This window comes from Dermacentor silvarum, chromosome 10 (genome assembly GCF_013339745.2).
Source record: "Dermacentor silvarum isolate Dsil-2018 chromosome 10, BIME_Dsil_1.4, whole genome shotgun sequence".
Classification (NCBI taxonomy): domain Eukaryota; kingdom Metazoa; phylum Arthropoda; class Arachnida; order Ixodida; family Ixodidae; genus Dermacentor; species Dermacentor silvarum.
Genome location: NC_051163.1, coordinates 120,024,610 through 120,043,531, shown reverse-complemented (window position 1 = coordinate 120,043,531; position 18,922 = coordinate 120,024,610).

Below are 18,922 nucleotides of genomic sequence, written 5' to 3'. Positions count from 1 at the left end.
CACCAGTAAAAAAATGTTTCACCTGGAAATATTTTACAAAATCATAATTTGCCTGATATTGAAGGGCCTCCAATTTTTCAAAAGGAAATCTGAAATGGTCGAGGGCTAGGTTGGGGGGGGGGGACAGTTGGCATACAATAGCCTTCTTACAGAAATGGGGCATACGGAGGGCCAAGTAACATACACTTGACATTACGTTAAGGTGAAATTATTGATTCACACAAGCCACAATGACAACCATTGCATCCTATAAGTAGTTCCTTACATTTATTTATACTTTTTGCACATTTATTTACCTTCAGTCAGGTGATCTGTGTCTGTTTTCATTATCTGCTATGTGTCGATGGTAAGATTCAGATTTGTCCTATGGTGAAGAATATTTTGGTGTTTATAGATGTGGGCTTCTGTTTTTCAGGTTGCTGCGAAATTTTACCCGAGCTGGGCCACACACTTGAGCCAGGCCTCTTGGAAAGGATGCCATAATCAGACTCCACGCGTCGATGTCAGAGGATGCCAGGGATCAAGGCAACCTGTTGTGCCCCACTATTCAATGTTTGGTGACCCTTCTATGTGTTTCACCTATTTCGCAGCTGTACCTCGGCTGCCATCTATCCAAACAGCATCGTCAGCTGTGCCCACTTGTTGAACCATGGACAAATATTGGCATGGAGTGTTCCCTGGGCTTCATGTTCTATTTGCTCTTCAGGATTCTTGGCAAATACTGTTATAAGTTACATGTTTTTAGTACCGACTTTTTAATATTTCCTTTCTCTTGGAATTCTTAACATCTCCTGCTATTATATCTGTATGTATGCCCAGTTTCTCGTAGTTATTTTGTACTTGTGTATGTAATTGATAGGTTCTTAACTCTTGTAATGCGTAAGGCTAAAACGCTGACTTACATCATGTTTTGTTCATTTATTATCTGCAGCGCTGTAAAACGTTCAAGAATTTTAACTCAACTAGTGCCCCATAGCAGGATAAATTCAAGAGCAAAATTGAGCACCTATTTCAAGCACCCGTTATTTTTTAAAAAGGAAAGAACGTAGGAGCATGGAAAAAAACAGTATTATAGTAGGAAAACCTGGCTGCCCATCATAAGTGTCTTAATAATGTGACTTCCTTTCAGTGCAATGATACCAGTGGCACTGGTGGACAACGTTTGAGACATGAAACCCATGATACCCTTGGCATTCGTCAGTGTGGCAAATAGGCTTGCCACACTTACGAATGCCAACGGTACTGTAGGTTTCATGCACACATTGGTTGTGTTACACCTTATGAGAATTGCATGTCTCGAACATGAAGGTTTACAGCAGTGCTTTGAATCACCACTATATTTCCTAATTTTCAATATTTATGAATGCAAGAGTAATGGTACAGATCATGTAAAAATTATTTTACAGGCTATATGCCTATAGATACACGCTTCTGATGACACAGCACCGACATGTGGTGGCGGGATGTATGTCTTTATTTCAGATTTAAATATTGCCTTCCAGGCCTGGGTTAGTCTACTACATTGAGAGCCCATGCACTAGAGGGAAGTGAATTAAACTAAGAATGATAAACTTCAAAATATCTTGTTCGTGGCACTAATTTGACAATCAGCAAGGTTCTTTCTGCATTCATTTCCAAATTTGCGATATATTTTATATGACTGGTTTCATTAATGTGAGAACAAATATTTGTTTATTGTCAACATAGTTGATGTCGCCCATTTGCACACCATTCCTTTACAGGCTAAAAATTCAATGTAATAATGGGGTGTTTAAGGTTTTGCGCACTCAGTGTTAAGGGACGCAAATGGTGGCATACAACAGAATGCACGAAAGAACAAAAAAATGCAAGTAGGACATGGGGCTTTGGGGCAGATGCTTTGGTGTGCTATTTCTAAAACTCCCTGTGCTCTGCCTGAATGCATTGTCTAACGCTTTGGTAGAATACATTGGCAGCCACTTATTCAGGTGAAATGCTTCTCGAAACAACTTTTTAAAATTATTTCAGTGAGAGATTTGAAAAAATCCTGCTGCATATAGTTTTATATGCAGATTTTAAGTATGTCAGTGGTTTTTGTGTAGCTGCTATATTTTTTTAGTTATGTCCTACACAGTGGCAAAGTATCTGCGGGCACTTTAATGTATATAACAGTTTCACAAGAATGATCGTGCTGTATCTTATTCAGCTCGTAGATATCGTCACTTTGCGGTCTGCAAAGTGCCGATATCTACCCAAACAGCATGTAAAATTACTGAAACTATGCAAAAAACAGGACACTTGAAATAATTTTGAAAGATATTGCAATTTCAAGTAGATATTAGCATTCTGCATACTTTGAAGAGTATGTAAGCCAAATCTCGTTAGTATCGGACAAATGTAAGTGCACAAAGTTATTTGCATGGGATTGTGAAAAAATTATTAAAGTGTACGGAGCTTTACTTGCATAGTCCCACTAAGTTTACATGTTTCGATAGATATCGGCACTTTGTCATCTACAAAGAGCTAAGTTAGCACAATGCTTTTTGTGAAAATTTAGTACAGAAGAAACTGCCTGCAAAGATCACTATACGTTTTGCCATTGTTTAAGACATAACTGAAGAAATGTAGCAGCTAAACCAAAATAACATATATGAAATAAGCTTGAAGAACCCTCTAATTGGCTTAATTTTCAAACCTCTCGTACAAAAAAATAAAAGAAAATCATTTTGAGTAGCATTTCCCTTGAACACAAGATTTAATAAACAAAACGTGTCCCTTGCTATAGTCGCCTTAACATAGTGACACAACTTCTATATAATCACATGAACTTTAGATCACAAGAACTTTATATGAGTGACGTACAAATGCATTTACTGAGAGTAAATTACAGTCGTTAGGTAATCTGCTCTTAGGATGACTTGTGATGAGTAAAAGAAGCCTTCCTCATGTCTCTACTTTCTGCATGTGTCTTTCAGCTTTTTCTGTATGTGTCTTTTACAGCTGCATGCGTGCAGCTGAGTTCAGTTTAGTTACCACCTGGTCTGCTTCCTTCCTTGTCCTCATGAATCATGCGCTATCTTTGTCATGCAAAATACAGCTACCTGTGCTACATATTTTGCCAGCATGATTGATTTATGGCAAGTCTTGTATTAGTGCTTATTGCAATCAGTGAAATTGTTGGTGTCTTAAAAAACTTAGTCCTAAAAAACCATGTTTAGGCCAACTTCAATGAAATGTTTAGCTTAAATATTGCTGTATGTTTTTTGTAATATCGTCAGTTTTCAAGTTTGTATGCACTGTTGCAGATTGTATGAAAGAATAAAATTGATGCAGAACTTTTTAATATGGTGTTTTTCAGATCAATTTTCAACTCAAGCTAAGAAACATGCATGAGTTGTGTGGGAAAAGTGCCAACAAGAGTACCATAAGGTAAGACAGCTGTTTTTACTGTTAAATTGGATTATCGATTGCCAACCAGTTGCTGTCTTGAACTTTGTACTGCATAGATTATGTAATCTAAGTTGGAATATTGTTTTTATTGCACTTCATTATCTGGTTCTCCTTTTTGCACCAGTGTAGCCCTTTGTTATATTTCATGTGTACATTATTTGCATAGGAGGTTACATCCTAAGTTCTAAATAAAAATGTCTGAGAGAACAGTGAAAGAGGTTTAGCTTAAGAACCTTTCGACAATATAAAATTATGACTTGTGTTGGGGTGAATTGAACTTTTGCATGAGTGACATACTATTTTATGGTGTCATTATGGTTCAGAGTGACATTGCAGTGTCATGCACATACAGCTGCGAGGTGCATATTGGGTGTTTCTTTAAAACTGTTTCCTTGGTTGGCCATTGATTCCAGATTAATAGTAAAGAGAACTGTCTGGTGTTCATGGTGATTCTCTCCTGACTGATACGTTTGACACTTCCAGAAGGCGGGATCAAATCCCAGCCGCGGTGGCAGCATTTCGATGGAGGCGAAATGCAAAAACGCCCATGTGCTTGCGTCGTAGTGCACGTTAAAGAACCCCAGGTGGTCAAAATTAATCCGGAGCCCTCCACTACGGCGTGCCTCATAATCGGAACTGGTTTTGGCACATAAAACCCCAAAAAGAAGACACTTCCAGAAGACAATAACAAAATGACGGAATAATCACTTTTTGTTGCTAACCTGCCTTGTGCTTAGCTATGGATTCATTATTATTCTATGTTGTCTTTTCACGATAGTCACTTTGCACTGTCGGCAAAAGTTTGTGACGCATTTTGAAAAGTGGCTCGACACTGCCAGCAGAGAGTCGAATGACTTACATGGATTGGTTAGTTTACTCTATTTGCAAGAGTCCTGCACCAAGCACTAGGGGTATCGCGACACATACTAATGGAGTCACCAGACTCGTCAAGAATAGTTACCTGATTCCTTCAACAGTGGTCATGTGACCCTTTATCTTGACTCGTCTGACTCATCTAGAAGAGTTAACAGACTCCCTCAGCAGTAGTCTTGTAACCCTCTTGAGAGGGTCCAGGAGACTACTAGAAAAGAGTGTGCAAGACTACTGCGTGAGGAGTTAAGTAACCACCTTGTATACATCACAGATAGTCTTCGGACTCTCTGGCGAAAGGGAGTTCGGGTGTCTCCCCCAAAGTGTGTCATATATGTGGCGAGTCCAGACTCTTCGAAAAGAGTAAGGGATACTCTTTTTTTTCTTAGTGTGCATGAAATCTTGGGAAATTATCAACTTGGCGGCCAAAAAACTTAAAAACTTCTTCGGTGCGCCCTCGTTTATGAGGGCGATCAGGGAGCCGGGGGAATGACGAAAAAGCCATAAAGGTAACGATGATTTCGGCAGCTATGCCAACCACCCACCACCGAGCCCAACAAGGGGACGCTACGAGACCCGAAGGAGACGCAGACGCCAGCTGTACATAGCCACTATAACGTAATAGACCCAAGGTTGGATAGATTACACCAGGTTAACCCTTGCTGCCTGGAAAATTGGAAGTAAAACGAAGCGAAGAGAAGACAGGAGAGATGGAAAGTGAGAGAGAAAGACGAAGGTTGGAGGGAGAGAGACAGGAAAAGGCAACTACCGATTTCCCCCGGGTGGGTCAGCCCGGGGGTGCCGTCTACGTGAAGCCGAGGCCAAAGGGGTGTGTTGCCTCCGCCGAGGGGCCATAAAGGTCCAAGCACTCAGCATTGGCTCAACCCCCAGGATCCCCTTTTCCCCGGACACGGCTAAGCCACGCACGGTTAAGCGTGGGAGGGTCCGACCCCCATGTGCTCGGGTCCGTGGTGTCGCAACCCACCAATCGCCTGCTTACGCAGGCGCCCCTGCGGGCGCAAGATTCATGAATGACGGGGACCGAATAAAGGCCTTACCGCAATCAGCCACAAGGAGGCGCTCACTTGCGATGTCAGCATCTGGATGACGTGACCCAGTCAAAAAATCCGTCAAAGCGTTCTTGTCGGAACGACAGCATTCTTGTTTGCAACGACAGAATCCTGTTTGCTGCCTTCCGACATCGACAGCAATGCTGTTTGCAACGACAGCAAGCCTGTTTGCTGCCTTACAACACCAACAGCAATGCTGTGTGCACGATTGACTAGCAGATTGACACTAACGACGGAGCGCCAATATGGCGCCCGCGATTAGATGGGCACTGCGAAATGCGTCGCGGCGTCGACGCATGTTAGCTAATGCACGCATTTATGAAGGCACGAGGCGAAACCAAGCCACAGGTATTCGATAAAGTGTACCTTCATGAAAGATCGATGCAAGTAGATTGGTATGGTGAGCCATCAATGAAGTAGGAAAGACGTCGCGATTAGTTGCCAAGGAAGCCCTCTCTTCTGCATGGCTCCGGCATTATTTGTAAACGCTGAAAACAGTCGTCCACGCGTGTCAGCTGCGCGAAGGCAAGAGCGAGTCTATGGGTGCATGCGCACATGACCAAAGTTGCCTTCTCAGTTGGCCTGCATGCCGGCGTATTTCAGAAGATTTGAGCTACGTGCGCGGCAACTATATGCGAGCACCTGTAAAGAAGCGCTGCTTAAGGTGGATACACACGCCCTCGCGTGTGTATCCACCTTAAAGGTGGATACACACGCGAGGGCAAAATCCCGCCTGCTCCGCGGACAAACAGTGACGTCAGCACTTGAATCCGGCGCAGCCGAGTTAGGTCGCATTCGCACAGCCGGACCGCCTTTTGCGGAATCCGCGTGCTTACTCTCGACTCCAACGTTTATTAGCAGCTGCGCGTTTGCATACTCGGCGTGCCCTATATGCCATAGTGCTATGAATCCCTTAACAAGAACCAAAAGAGTGACGGTTGCCTCGTCACTTAGCGTTTTTTTTTTTTTTTGTGCACCTCACTCATGTTGAAGTCACGCAGGCTGCGCGGTTTGAGTAAAAAGAAGTGCGTGCGCAACCACGACTTGCCTTTCCCGCTGCATCACAACAAAAGACACGCGGTCACTGCTGCACAACGAAATCACACGTGGCTCCAAGCCGATAACACGCCATCGTAGCCACGCCAATGCGTCCGATGTTATCAGATTTGACGCTGACTACGCTAAATTGAGGTCAGACGACTGCCAAACGGACGGATGGAAATACCGGCGAGCATTTTCAATCCGGACAGCGAGCGGAGGAGCCCGGACTAGGCGAGGGCGGCACGTTTTTATGACGCGCGCGTCACGTGATACGCCATCCGCTGCGAAAATTCCTCCTCCGTCCGGTCGTGTGAATCCACCTTAAAGGTGCATTCACACGACAGGACGGAGGAGGAATTTTCGCAGCGGATGGCGTATCACGTGACGCGCACGTCATCAAAACGTGCCACCCTCGCCTAGTCCGGGCTCCTCCGCTCGCTGTCCGGATTGAAAATGCTCGCCGGTATTTCCATCCGTCCGTTTGGCGATCGTCTGACGTCAATTTAGCGTAGTCAGCGTCAAATCTGTCCACATTGGACAGATTGACGTGGCTACGATGGCGTGTTGTCGGCTTGAAGCCACGTGTGTTGTTGTGCAGCAGTGACCGCACGTGCTTTTGCTGTGGTGCAGCGAGAAAGGCGGGTCATGGTTGCGCACGCATTTCTATTTACTCAGACCGCGCAGCCTGCGTGACCTCAACACAAGTGAGGTGCACAAGAAAATGCTAAGTGACTTGTGAGTGACTGATTGACTGATTGAATGACTAAGTGACTGATTGGATTTTTATCGAGTGAAAAATGAAGCGTCGACTTGGGGAATGCCACGTGATAGCCAGCGAGGGTGCATTTCGAATCCAATCCAATCCTATGTGACGCCAATGCGCAGGCGACGTTTTTGTTAGCTGTGCTGTTCACTTTATTTCCTTAAAGAACCAGTTGGAGGTGCATTACACAAGTTATTCGCACTCGCACGACTGGTGCCTCGATGCAAGGTGCTTCGATGCACGCAGGAGAGAGGGCGCGTGGATCGCCCACCCTCGCTAGCGAAAGACGGGAGCAACGCTCCACGCTCCGCTTCCGCGCCGCTAAGACTTCACGCTCTGAGATACTGCATGGAACTGCGCAGATTTCGCATTTGATAAGCGCGTCTTGCCGAGACGTGAGCGACGCGCTATCAAATCGGCTGCAAAACGACGAAGAGGCCAAGTATACACGCAATCACGCTCCGCTCAGTCAGCTTTGTAGCGGAGCGAGGGATGCGGTCTTCGTTCCGCTGCCAGTATGAGCGTCGTGCGCAAGCGCAATTATATCGTCCCCGCTAAGCGGTTGGGTGGCATTTGCTAGCATATGCCGTTCTGAGCGGGGCGGACAGCAAGCGCTCAGCTAAAACAGCTGATCGTATGCGCGCTCGATGTTATCGGAAGCGTATCAATGTTTCGTTCGGTGCAAGTCGATCACCGCAGGGAGATTGTATTATGCTTAACTTTGATTTCGTGCGTAGCTGTCGTGCCCACTCTGCGTGTACGGTGGCAGCGCATTCAAGCCATTTTACACATATCTTTTTTGTGTATGGATATTCCCCCTCTTGCAAGAATGAATACAAATTTAATTTCATTTTTTATATATAATAAATCAATCACTTTATTGTTGCATCATAGGTTAATTACACCAGGGTCTCAATGTACAAGACTGCAACACGTAGCAGCAGCTGTAGAAAGCATCACACAACACTGCCCAAATGTTTGCAGCTGGAACAGCAAAGATTTATGCCATACATGTTTGTCGTTCATTACAGACATAAAAAGTTTGACCACATTGCACAAAAGCAAATCCATAGGAAAAAAGTGCTTGTAAAATGACCATGTCACTTCCTAGCACTGTGCACAATAGCCACCAAGTGAAGCACAGTGCTAAGACTTGCATGACTTAGTATTACAACCATACATACTTGCAGTAAAAGTTCCCTTTGTGCTAGTGCGCAAGACACAGTTGACGGCACCATGAAAAAACAAACCAAAAATGCGTAGTATACAGGAAGCGAACATTAAAATAACTGACTAACAGAAGTGAATTTCGATCGCTGCTACAGTCCCCTTTCTAACACTACAAACGCTTCTAATAGGAGTCAACCCTCTTGGTTTTCTGCCATGCATGCTTTAAGCAAGTCGAGGCTCACAAATGTATGTTACAAAAACGAAGCAGTACTATTTTCTAAATATTTATTTTTTAATATTCTCCCTCACTGTCATTTACACAGCATCCAGTCATGGCCTATTAAACTTTCATACCACAACAGCAGCAAAACTGACAAAAGGCATCTTAAATTTTCTGTGAAGCAGCTGCTTTTGTCCACCAATGCAAGAAAGCTATGCTGTCTTTGCCAAGGCTGAGAGCACAAGTGGCACGTGGTTAGCAACCAATGAGTAGAACAACCAGTAGACACAATGCAAGAGCTAAGGCCACTTAACCCTTTCACACCGTTCCTTTCACACCGCGGTCAAACACCAGCTGTACATTCAGCCCAAAGCAAGAACAAAACCTATACAAACTGCCACAGGGACACAGTGTAGAGAGCACTCACTGTCGGACAAGCAGTTCCCTATCTGGACGGAGGGAACAGTGTTGAGAAAGCTGGCGCTATAATAATGATGTGTACTTTGGGGGGAGAGCAGCATATCATGGCATTTCATCGTTTTGCCCAATTATTTGCAACCACAGCACGGCGATTTTAGAAGTGCACCACATATTATAGTAAGCGTTTCAGAAGTTTTAATACTGCAAAGTTTATTTGCTACCTCTTTGAAATGCTTTGAATGACCCTACTTTGTATATTTACTTCGAATATTTGTCGCATACATAGAAGCGCTAAGTTAGCCAATTGGTAACTACACCAACACAGATATTGTAGTTACCAGTTACCAGCACGGTTGGTCCGCAGCTCATGATCAGTGCAGCCATATACAGCCGATGCATGGCGGGGGTATTATGCAAGCGTCTACCAAGATCGGAGCGCTTAAAGCGGGCAAGCTTGCTTTAGAAATAAGTTTGCAGTCCACGTGTACTTATCACAACGCAATTGTGTGCAAGGCCCGTAGATTCGAAAATAGATTCGAAGATTCGAATAGATTCAATATATTCGAAGCGTGAGTGACTGTAGCTCGACCGAATGCGCTGCACACAATTACATCACCGTCACTAAACCCAAATGAAAAGAATAAAACAGGTGGGTCACATGCAACCAGTACAATACGAGTTGAATACGATAATTAGCAGTATCTTTCAGAGCCGCGTATACTGTATCTATTTTGACTGCTTTGGTCGTGTTATTAGGGGCACATTACAATATTGCAAGGCATAAATATTGCAAGACAAAATGGAGTGCACACAACGAATTGTGTGCAGCGCATTCGGTCGAGCTACAGTCACGCTTCGAATCTATTGAATCTATTCGAATCTATTTTCGAATCTACGGGCCTTGCGCCCCGTAGCCCGCAGGACCTTACAATAAAGTTATCCCACCACCATTACAATATTGCGATATCGTTTACTATTGCTATGTCGCAGAGTTGTAAACTTCATACTTTCCAATTTTCGGAGACTCTTTCGAAAGACAGCGCTGACATTAAATCAACATCTGCTTCCAGCCCATACTTGATTTTACATTTTATTTTAAATGCAAGAAACGTCATCGAAATCGGTGTAGCGATTGCCGAGAATGTCGATTTCACCATTCCTAAGTATCCGGAGCTAACGCTGCAAGCATTGCGCATTTCAGTGCGGGCACTACTGCCTCACACTACTGCCTCAAGGCACTACTGCCTCACAGAGACCCTTAGGAGCAAGGGCCTGGAGGAGAGTGCATTTCAAATATGCCGTCGCAGCAGCGTCCTCTGAAAGAGGATGCCGCTACGAATCTCTCGGGCGAAGAACTTGCAAAATGTCGATGTCGTTTAAAAAGGCTAAAACTGAATCGTTCTGAAATATCGGGTCGTTATGTAAAAACATCGCTGGATGAAGGGGTATATTCTCTTTATAGGCTTGAACAAAGTGCTTTTTTCTTTCAGGTTCTATTATTGGACACTGTACTAGGATGTGAAGTACGGTAAGTGCTTCCCCACATCTAGTACAGGTCGGGGGTTCGCCTCCAGACAACAGGTAATTATGTGTGCCGTAAGTGTGTCCTATTTTGAGCCTACAGAATAGGACATCATTTCTTCTAGATTTCGTGGTCGATGGCCAGTTCCCTAAACGGGGCTTAATTAAATGAAGCTTGTTATGAGTCTGGCCGTCCCACAAACGTTGCCAGTGGACTCGAAGTCTCTTGCGTAGATATGGCTTCATATCGAGAACAGGGACGAGCATAGATGTGTTGCCAGCTTTTGCCTTGATGGATGTGGCAAGCTGGTCTGCCAGTATATTTCCCTCGATGTCTCGGTGTCCTGGTACCCAGCACACCACAACATGCTGCCCGGATGCATAAATACTACATATGAATGAATAAAGCGATACTATTACAGGATTTTTGTGCCTCTTAAGAGATTTTAAGGCTTTTACTACGCTCAGCGAGTCTGTGTAGATGATTGCTTTTGGTATTTTTCGATTCTTTGATGTATTTAAGAGCTGACAGTATTGCATAAGCCTCTGCTGTGAAAATGCTCGTTAGGGGGTGCAGGGCGTCGGCATCTGAAAATGATGGACCAACCGCTGCATAAGAGACGCCAGCATGAGACTGATGCATCGGTGTAGAATTCCGGACAAGAGTATTTATGCTGCAGTTCAAGGAAGTGCATTCGAATGTGTGTAACCGGGGCGTGCTTCGTAACATCTAAAAAAGACAAATCACCGTCTACAATCTGCCACTGCCACGGTGAGACCTCTATAGTGGGTGTCATTAGACGATGTTCAAAGAGTGGGACATCCATTTCCTCAGCCAGACTTCTCAGACGCAACGAGAAGGGCTCTCTTACTGCAGGTCGGTTATGAAAGAGGTGGGAGCTGGACAAATCATTTACGGTGGAATATGAGGGATGTTCACTGTTTGCATTCACTCTAAGGAAATACATAAAAGCTGTGTAGGTCCTCTGCAAGTGGAGTGACCACTCATTGGATTCCACGTAAAGGCTTTCTACAGGGCTTGTCCTAAAGGCACCTGTAGACAAGCGAATACCTAGATGGTGGACGGGGTCCAGCATCTTCAACGCGGCTGGGGTGGCTGACTGATAAATTATGGCCCCGTAGTCTAGGCGTGTTCGTATGAGGCTTTTATACAAGTTTAACAGACACTTTTTGTCACTACCCTATGTAGTGCGTGACAACACTTTTAAAATATTTTAGTTTTCTTTAATATTTTAAATATATTAGTCTTCATGCATTTGTTTTTTTAGATGTTTTAGGTGTTGTATGAATGTTAGCTTTGTGTCAAGAATTATGCCTAAGAATTTGTATTCCGTTTTTACAGGTAGACTCTGCCCTTGCAGGTCAATGTCGGGGTCAGGGTACAGTCCTCTCATTCGAGAAAAAAGGACGCAGGTGCCCTTTTGTGGATTTAGGCAGAACCCATTCTCGTCTGCCCATTTAGCCACCCTGTTCAGACCAAGCTGAACCTGCCGCTCACAGATTGCAAGGTTGCATGATTTAAATCCAATCTGTACATCATCGACATACGTTGAATAAAACATGTTGCGTGGGATGTATAGACGCAAGGAATTCATTTTTATAATGAAGAGAGTGCAACTGAGCACCCCACCCTGTGGGACTCCAGTTTCCTGCACAAAAGGTCGTGATAAAGCGCTGCCAACCCGAACACGGAATGTGAGATTCAGCAGGGAACTTTCAATGACATTTAACATATTACCACGTATACCAAAGTGGGAAAGGTCTCTCAATATACCAAACCACCATGTGGTGTCGTAGGCCTTTTCCATGTCTAGGAACACAGATAAAAAGAATTGTTTGTGAACAAAAGCTTCACGTATCTGTGCCTCAATACGTATCAGATGGTCAGTGGTGGATCGACCCTCGCGAAAACCGCACTGGTATGGGTCAAGGAGCTTGTTTGATTCTAGGAAATGTATCAGACGGCGGTTTATCATATTCTCGAAGACTTTGCAGAGGCAGCTTGTTAGAGCTATGGGCCTGTAACTCGATACGGACGATGGATCCTTGCCCTGCTTCAGGATGGGGATCACTATGGCCTCTTTCCAGGCAGAGGGGATCTCGCCGGAGGTCCATATAGAATTATAGAGACAGAGAAGGGTTTTCTTCGTTTCAGAGGGTAGGTTTTTCAACATGTCATATAGTATACGGTCAGGGCCTGGGACAGATTGCTTGCAACAGGTGAGTGATGCATGCAGCTCTGCTAGGGAGAAAGGTAGGTTATATGGCTCGTTCCCAGTGCTCTTTCGGTCTATTTTTTGTTTTTCTATTGCTGATTTATATCTTATAAATGCTGGTGAATAGTGTGAGGAACTGGACACATGTTCAAAATGTGCACCCAGATGGTTCGCTTGGTCCTCAAGGCTGTCTCCCTGCGTGTGTACCAGGGGAGGTGGATGTGTTTGTCGTCCTCTTACTCTATTGACCCTGCTCCAAACCTTGGCCTCATGCGTGTACGAGTTGATACTTGATAAAAATGTTTTCCAGCTGTCTCTCCTGGCTTGTCTGCGTGTTCTCCTACCTTGGGTTATGATTTTCTTGAAATTTACAAGGTTTTCAGCAGTAGGATAATCGCGAAGCTGCCTCCATGTTTTGTTCTGCTGCCTACGTGCATTCCGGCATTGTTCATTCCACCACGGAACACGACGTTTGCTAGAAAGTCCACTTGTTTGGGGAATACACTTAGAGGCTGCATCAATTATGAATTTAGTAAAATACTCGACGGCACCATCAATTGCGAGCGATGAAATGTCAGCCCACGAGAGTTTACTGGTAAGAGTTTGGAATTTATCCCAGACCGCTGCATCGACCTTCCACCGGGGGGCATGTGGTGGAGACTCGTATAAGTGTCTTGTTGCTCTCAGCAGTATTGGGAAATGGTCGCTCCCGTAAGGGTTTTTTTATAACTTCCCATTCAAGTTCTGAAAATAGAGACGGGGAAGCTATGCTAAGATCAATAGAAGAAAAGGTTCTATTTGCGATACAGTAAAATGTAGGTTCCTTCTTATTCAGGAGGCACGCACCACAGGAAAAAAGAAATTGTTCAACAAGACGGCCTCGCGCATCGATACGAGAGTCGCCCCACAGACTGCTGTGTGCATTGAAATCGCCAAGAACAAGATAAGGTTCTGGCAATTCGTCTATAAAGGACTGAAATTCATGTTTGTGTAAGTGGTAATGTGGGGGTATGTAAAGCGAGCAAATGGTGATGAGTTTGTTCAGAAGGACAAGTCGAACTGCCACTGCTTCAAGGGGCGTTTGTAGCTGCAAACGTTGACATGCTATGCTTTTGTGAATTACAATGGCAACACCGCCTGATGATGCGAGAGCATCATCGCGATCTTTACGAAACGTAACATACTGTCGGAGAAAATTTGTATGTTTCGATTTTAAGTGCGTTTCCTGTACACACAGCACTTTTGGATTGTGTTGGTAAAGAAGTTCTTGGACATCGTCGAGGTTCCTAATAAGGCCTCTGACGTTCCATTGAATGATTTGTGTATCCATAATGAAAGTAAAGTGGTGCTGTGTGTACAAAAAGGAAGTGTTGCCTTAGATTACAGAGCCGTTTGCGGCCCTGTAATTTTGGTTTTGTCTTTTCTAGAGCGGTCCAAAGAATTTGGCCGCTCTTTAGGTGCTGGCTGCACCACCTTGCTTGGAGTAGTGTCCATAGCCTCTTGGGAAGCGCTGGACACTCGCTCTAACGAGCGATGTGTACGTCGTGTAGCCTTCGCCTCGAGGGACGAAGGCTGTGGCCTCACCAGCCCGGAAGCCGATGGGTCCTCCTTAGCCTCTGAGCTGCGATGGCTGCTGCCAGCGCTAGTGGAAGCCTCTGGTGTGGCCGATTTCGAGAAGGGCAGGGCAGCCTTAGCTGCTCCCACCATGGGGGCGGGTGGCAGCCGCCTCAGTACGCTGCGCGTGCTTTGGGCGACCGCCGGGGTCCGTCGTGATGCTGCCCCCTGTTGCACCACTTCGGCAAAAGAAGTTTTCATTGAAAGTGAAGGTGACAAACGCTGTCGTGCTTCCCGGAAACTGATATTCTCTTTGACTTTGATTGTAATTATCTCTTTCTCTTTCTTCCACGCTGCGCAAGATCTGGAATATGCAGGGTGGTCGCCATCGCAGTCCGCGCAATGGGCCTCAGCAGTACATTCTTCAGCAGAGTGATCTTTTGTAGCGCATTTCGCACAAGTTTGTCGTCCTCGGCAGCTTTGAGAGGCATGGCCAAACCTCTGACACTTGTAGCAGCGTCGTGGATTTGGAATGTAAGGTCTTACACGCAGTTTAAAGTAGCCTGTTTCTATTGCATCCGGGAGGGTGCTAGAACCAAAAGTAAGTACTATGTGTTTGGTTGGTAGTTCTTTGTTGTCACGCCTGATTTTTATGAGTTGTACATTTATAACGTTTTCTTCTTTCCATCCATTCAGGAGTTCTTCATCAGTCAAATCCATGAGGTCGCCGTCTGAAACCACACCCTTGACGGTGTTCATTGTTCGGTGTGCAGTCACAGATATGGTTTTATCGCCAAAACCCACCAGGTTTGTAAGTTTCTCATACTGCATTTTGTCTTTTACTTCAATCAGAAGGTCACCACTTGCCATCTTGGTGGCTTTGTAGGCAATTCCAATGGCCTCCGTGAGACAGTTTGAAACCAAGAAGGGTGAAATGTTTGTCGCTTTCTTTTCAGTGCTTTCACAGTGAATCACGTGGAAACGTGGGAAAATTTCGGTGGACTTTGCGAAGAAGTTCAATGATTCATCGGTGCGCCCTCTTTTTATGAGAGGGCGATCAGGCAGTTTGGGGTATGAGGATGCCATACAAATTAAATTGATTTCGGCAGCAGTGCCAGCCGCCCACCGCGGAGCCCAACAAGGGGACGCGACAGGGTTGTTATGAACAAGACCTGCCAACGCCAGCTGTACACAACCACTATAACCAAATATGATATAACGAAGGTAGGCTATCTCACACTGGAAAAGCTGCCTGGAAAATCAGAATATAAGAAGTGAGAAGGAGACAGGAAAGATTGAAAGTAAGAAAAAAGACAAAGATTGAAGAGGAGGACAGGAAAAGGCAACTACCGATTTCCCCCGGGTGGGTCAGTCCGGGGGTGCCGTCTACGTGAAGCCGAGGCCAAAGGGGTGTGTTGCCTCCGCCGAGGGGCCATAAAGGTCCAAGCACTCAGCATTGGCTCAACCCCCAGGATCCTCTTTTCCCCGGACACGGCTAAGCCGCGCACAGTTAGACGCGGGAGGGTCCGACCCTCGTGTGCTTGGGTCCGTGGTGTCGCAACACACCAAACGCCTGCTTGCGCAGACGCCCCTGCGGGGGATGGGAGCGGCAGTGCCTGCGTGCGTGCGCCCAATGGTCCTTCCTGTTCCGCTGCCTGCATGTGCTGGTGATTCTCCCGCTGCCCCGGATCCAAGCGGGGGCTCTGTGGAGGGGAGGCAGAGGTCCTCAGCTGTGCCAGCTGATAGCTCCTATCAGCCTTGGACTGAGGCTCAAATACAGATCTTGGCCCAGGCTGAGGCCAGGTTGCCGCCGGGAGAGCGTCTGATTAACGCCGCCCTTGCGGCCGTCTACACATCCCGCTCTGTGGATGCCATCAAAGGCCTCCGCAGGCAAACGAGGTACCGAGAGGTCTTTGCGGTGGAATCAGCTAATTACAGGATCCTACGCCAATCATTCGGCCTCCGAGTTATGCTGGCAGTGATGCTGGCCTTAACATAGCTGACTTAGCCAATGTTGAAGTCGACGATTGTAATACTCAGGACGCTTTCACTAAAGATGCCTACGAGGTGCTCCTCTCCTTTGGACTGGATGACGCTGGCCTGGCCTCAAATCGGGTAGAGTCATCTGTGTCAATGTATGACTTAAGAGCATTGTACGAGTTACTTGGTGTGAAGATTCGGCCTGCTCGGAGGCGGGGTGGGAAATCTGGGCCCTGTGAGAGCAATCTCCAAAGGCAGCCTGGCGAACGCTCAAGCTCATTCAAGCGTCGCCTTTTTCCAGAGCATCAGCGATTTTATGCCCTGGGTCCTAAGGTTCTTCTGGGGGAACTGTTGGCTGACACAGGTGCCATGAGGCCAGTCTCCCTTGCTGACATACATAGCACATTTGATGCGATTCTAACAAGTGAATCTCCTGCAGTGACGGCGGTTGGCGTTAAGGGTGTTCTGCCCAAAAATTGCCCAAGGTTTACTGAGGAAGAGGTGGCGACGGCTCTGAAGAGAATGGGGACGGCCTCGGCTCCGGGGCCAGACGGGCTTTCGGTGCGGGAGCTACGGAAGGTGCCTGCTTCTATATTAGCATTTGTTTTGAACTGACTCTCGCACCACAATCTACCAGATGAGCTCCGTCTGTCTCGGACAGTCATCTTACCCAAATTTTCAAATGCTGCGTCCGCCTCGGAGCTGAGGCCTATCACCATCTCATCGGTGTTGATCCGGCTGTTTTAGCGCATGCTGCTAGCCAGATTGCAGGAGCAGTACTCCTTTCACCCACTACAAAGTGTTTTTGCTAGAGACAGAGCAGCAGTCCAACCTGCTCCTTCTGCAGGGTCTGATGAAACACGCCAAACGATTTAATAGGCACTTCTATGCCGCCTCATTAGACCTAAAGAAAGCCTTCGACTCCGTTAGCCACCATGCGCTCCTCACTTGCTTGCGTGAGGAAGGGGCGCATGATGATTACGTCATGTCGATTTCGGATCAATACTTCAGCCAGTCTACGATATTCTCGTACAGGGGTAGATCGGATGGAATTAGAGTGTTCGTGCTGAGGGGAATCAAGCAGGGGGGCCCTTTGTCTCCATTTTTATTTAACTTAGTGCTTGATCCCCTTCTGCACGATCTGAATTCCTCCGGTTTTGGCTATGACATAGACGGCCAGACGGTATCAGTTTTTGCATATGCCGATGATTTAATACTCATTGCATCCAGCTACGAAGAACTGGTGAGGAACCTGGACGTGGCTCAACGACACTTCAAAACGATTGGATTGGCTTTAAACCCCCCAAAAACAAGTATTTTTGGCTGGAGGTACGAGGCCCATCGACTCGAGTGGTTCGATTACGACATTCCCCAGCTTCGGTTGGGGGATGCCGTGATCAGCCCCAAGAGTCGTAATGAACCTATTAGGTATCTAGGCCTCGACCTTTTTGTTAACAAACCTCCGAAGGCTTCAATTACATTGATTGAAAAAGAATTGACACTCAATAATTCGGCCAAATTGAAGCCTTTTCAAAAATTACACTGTATCTCGACCCTATTGGTTCCAAAATTGTTATATGCCACGTCCAGCTCCCTCTCAGTTATGCCTATCACAGCATCCATTTACACATGCGTGAGGCAAGAAGAAAGTGCGTGCAGTGCACCTACGTATGTCCTTTCCAGATTTCATGATTCATGCCCCTCATCGAGCAGGGTCCTCGGCGTCTTGGAGCTGTCTTGCGTATCGGCCGAGTCACAAGTCCTTCGCGAGGCTCCAGCGTCTGGGCTCCCCGATAGTGGACGCCGTTCTGGATGGCGCACTTGACGGCTTCCGGCGGGGACTGGAAGAGAAGATGGGTGTTCGTCAACGTCTCTAGATAAGGCACTTCGTTCTGCCAGAAAATCGCACCTGGAGGAGGTCAAGAAAAAATACACCAATAAAACCCTTTTCGCTTTTGAGAATGATCCAGTTGGGAATACGTGGCTCAGGCCGGATGCAAGATTCATGAATGATGGGGACCGAATAAAGGCCTTACCGCAATCAGCCACAAGGAGGCGCTCACTTGCGATGTCAGCATCTGGATGACGTGACCCAGTAAAAAAATCCGTCAAGGCGTTCTTGTCGGAACGACAGCATTCTTGTTTGCAACGACAGAATCCTGTTTGCTGCCTTCCGACACCGACAGCAATGCTGTTTGCAACGACAGCATTCCTGTTTGCTGCCTTCCGACATCGACAGCAATGCTGTTTGCAACGACAGCAAGCCTGTTTGCTGCCTTACAACACCGACAGCAATGCTGTGTGCACGATTGACTAGCAGATCGACACTAACGACGGAGCGCCAATATGGCGCCCGCGATTAGATGGGCACTGCGAAATGCGTCGCGGCGTCGACGCATGTTAGCTAATGCACGCATTTATGAAGGCACGAGGCGACACCAAGCCACAGGTATTCGATAAAGTGTACCTTCATGAAAGATCGATGCAAGTAGATTGGTATGGTGAGCCATCAATGAAGTAGGAAAGACGTCGCGATGAGTTGCCAAGGAAGCCCTCTCTTCTGCATGGCTCCGGCATTATTTGTAAACGCTGAAAACAGTCGTCCACGCGTGTCAGCTGCGCGAAGGCAAGAGCGAGTCTATGGGTG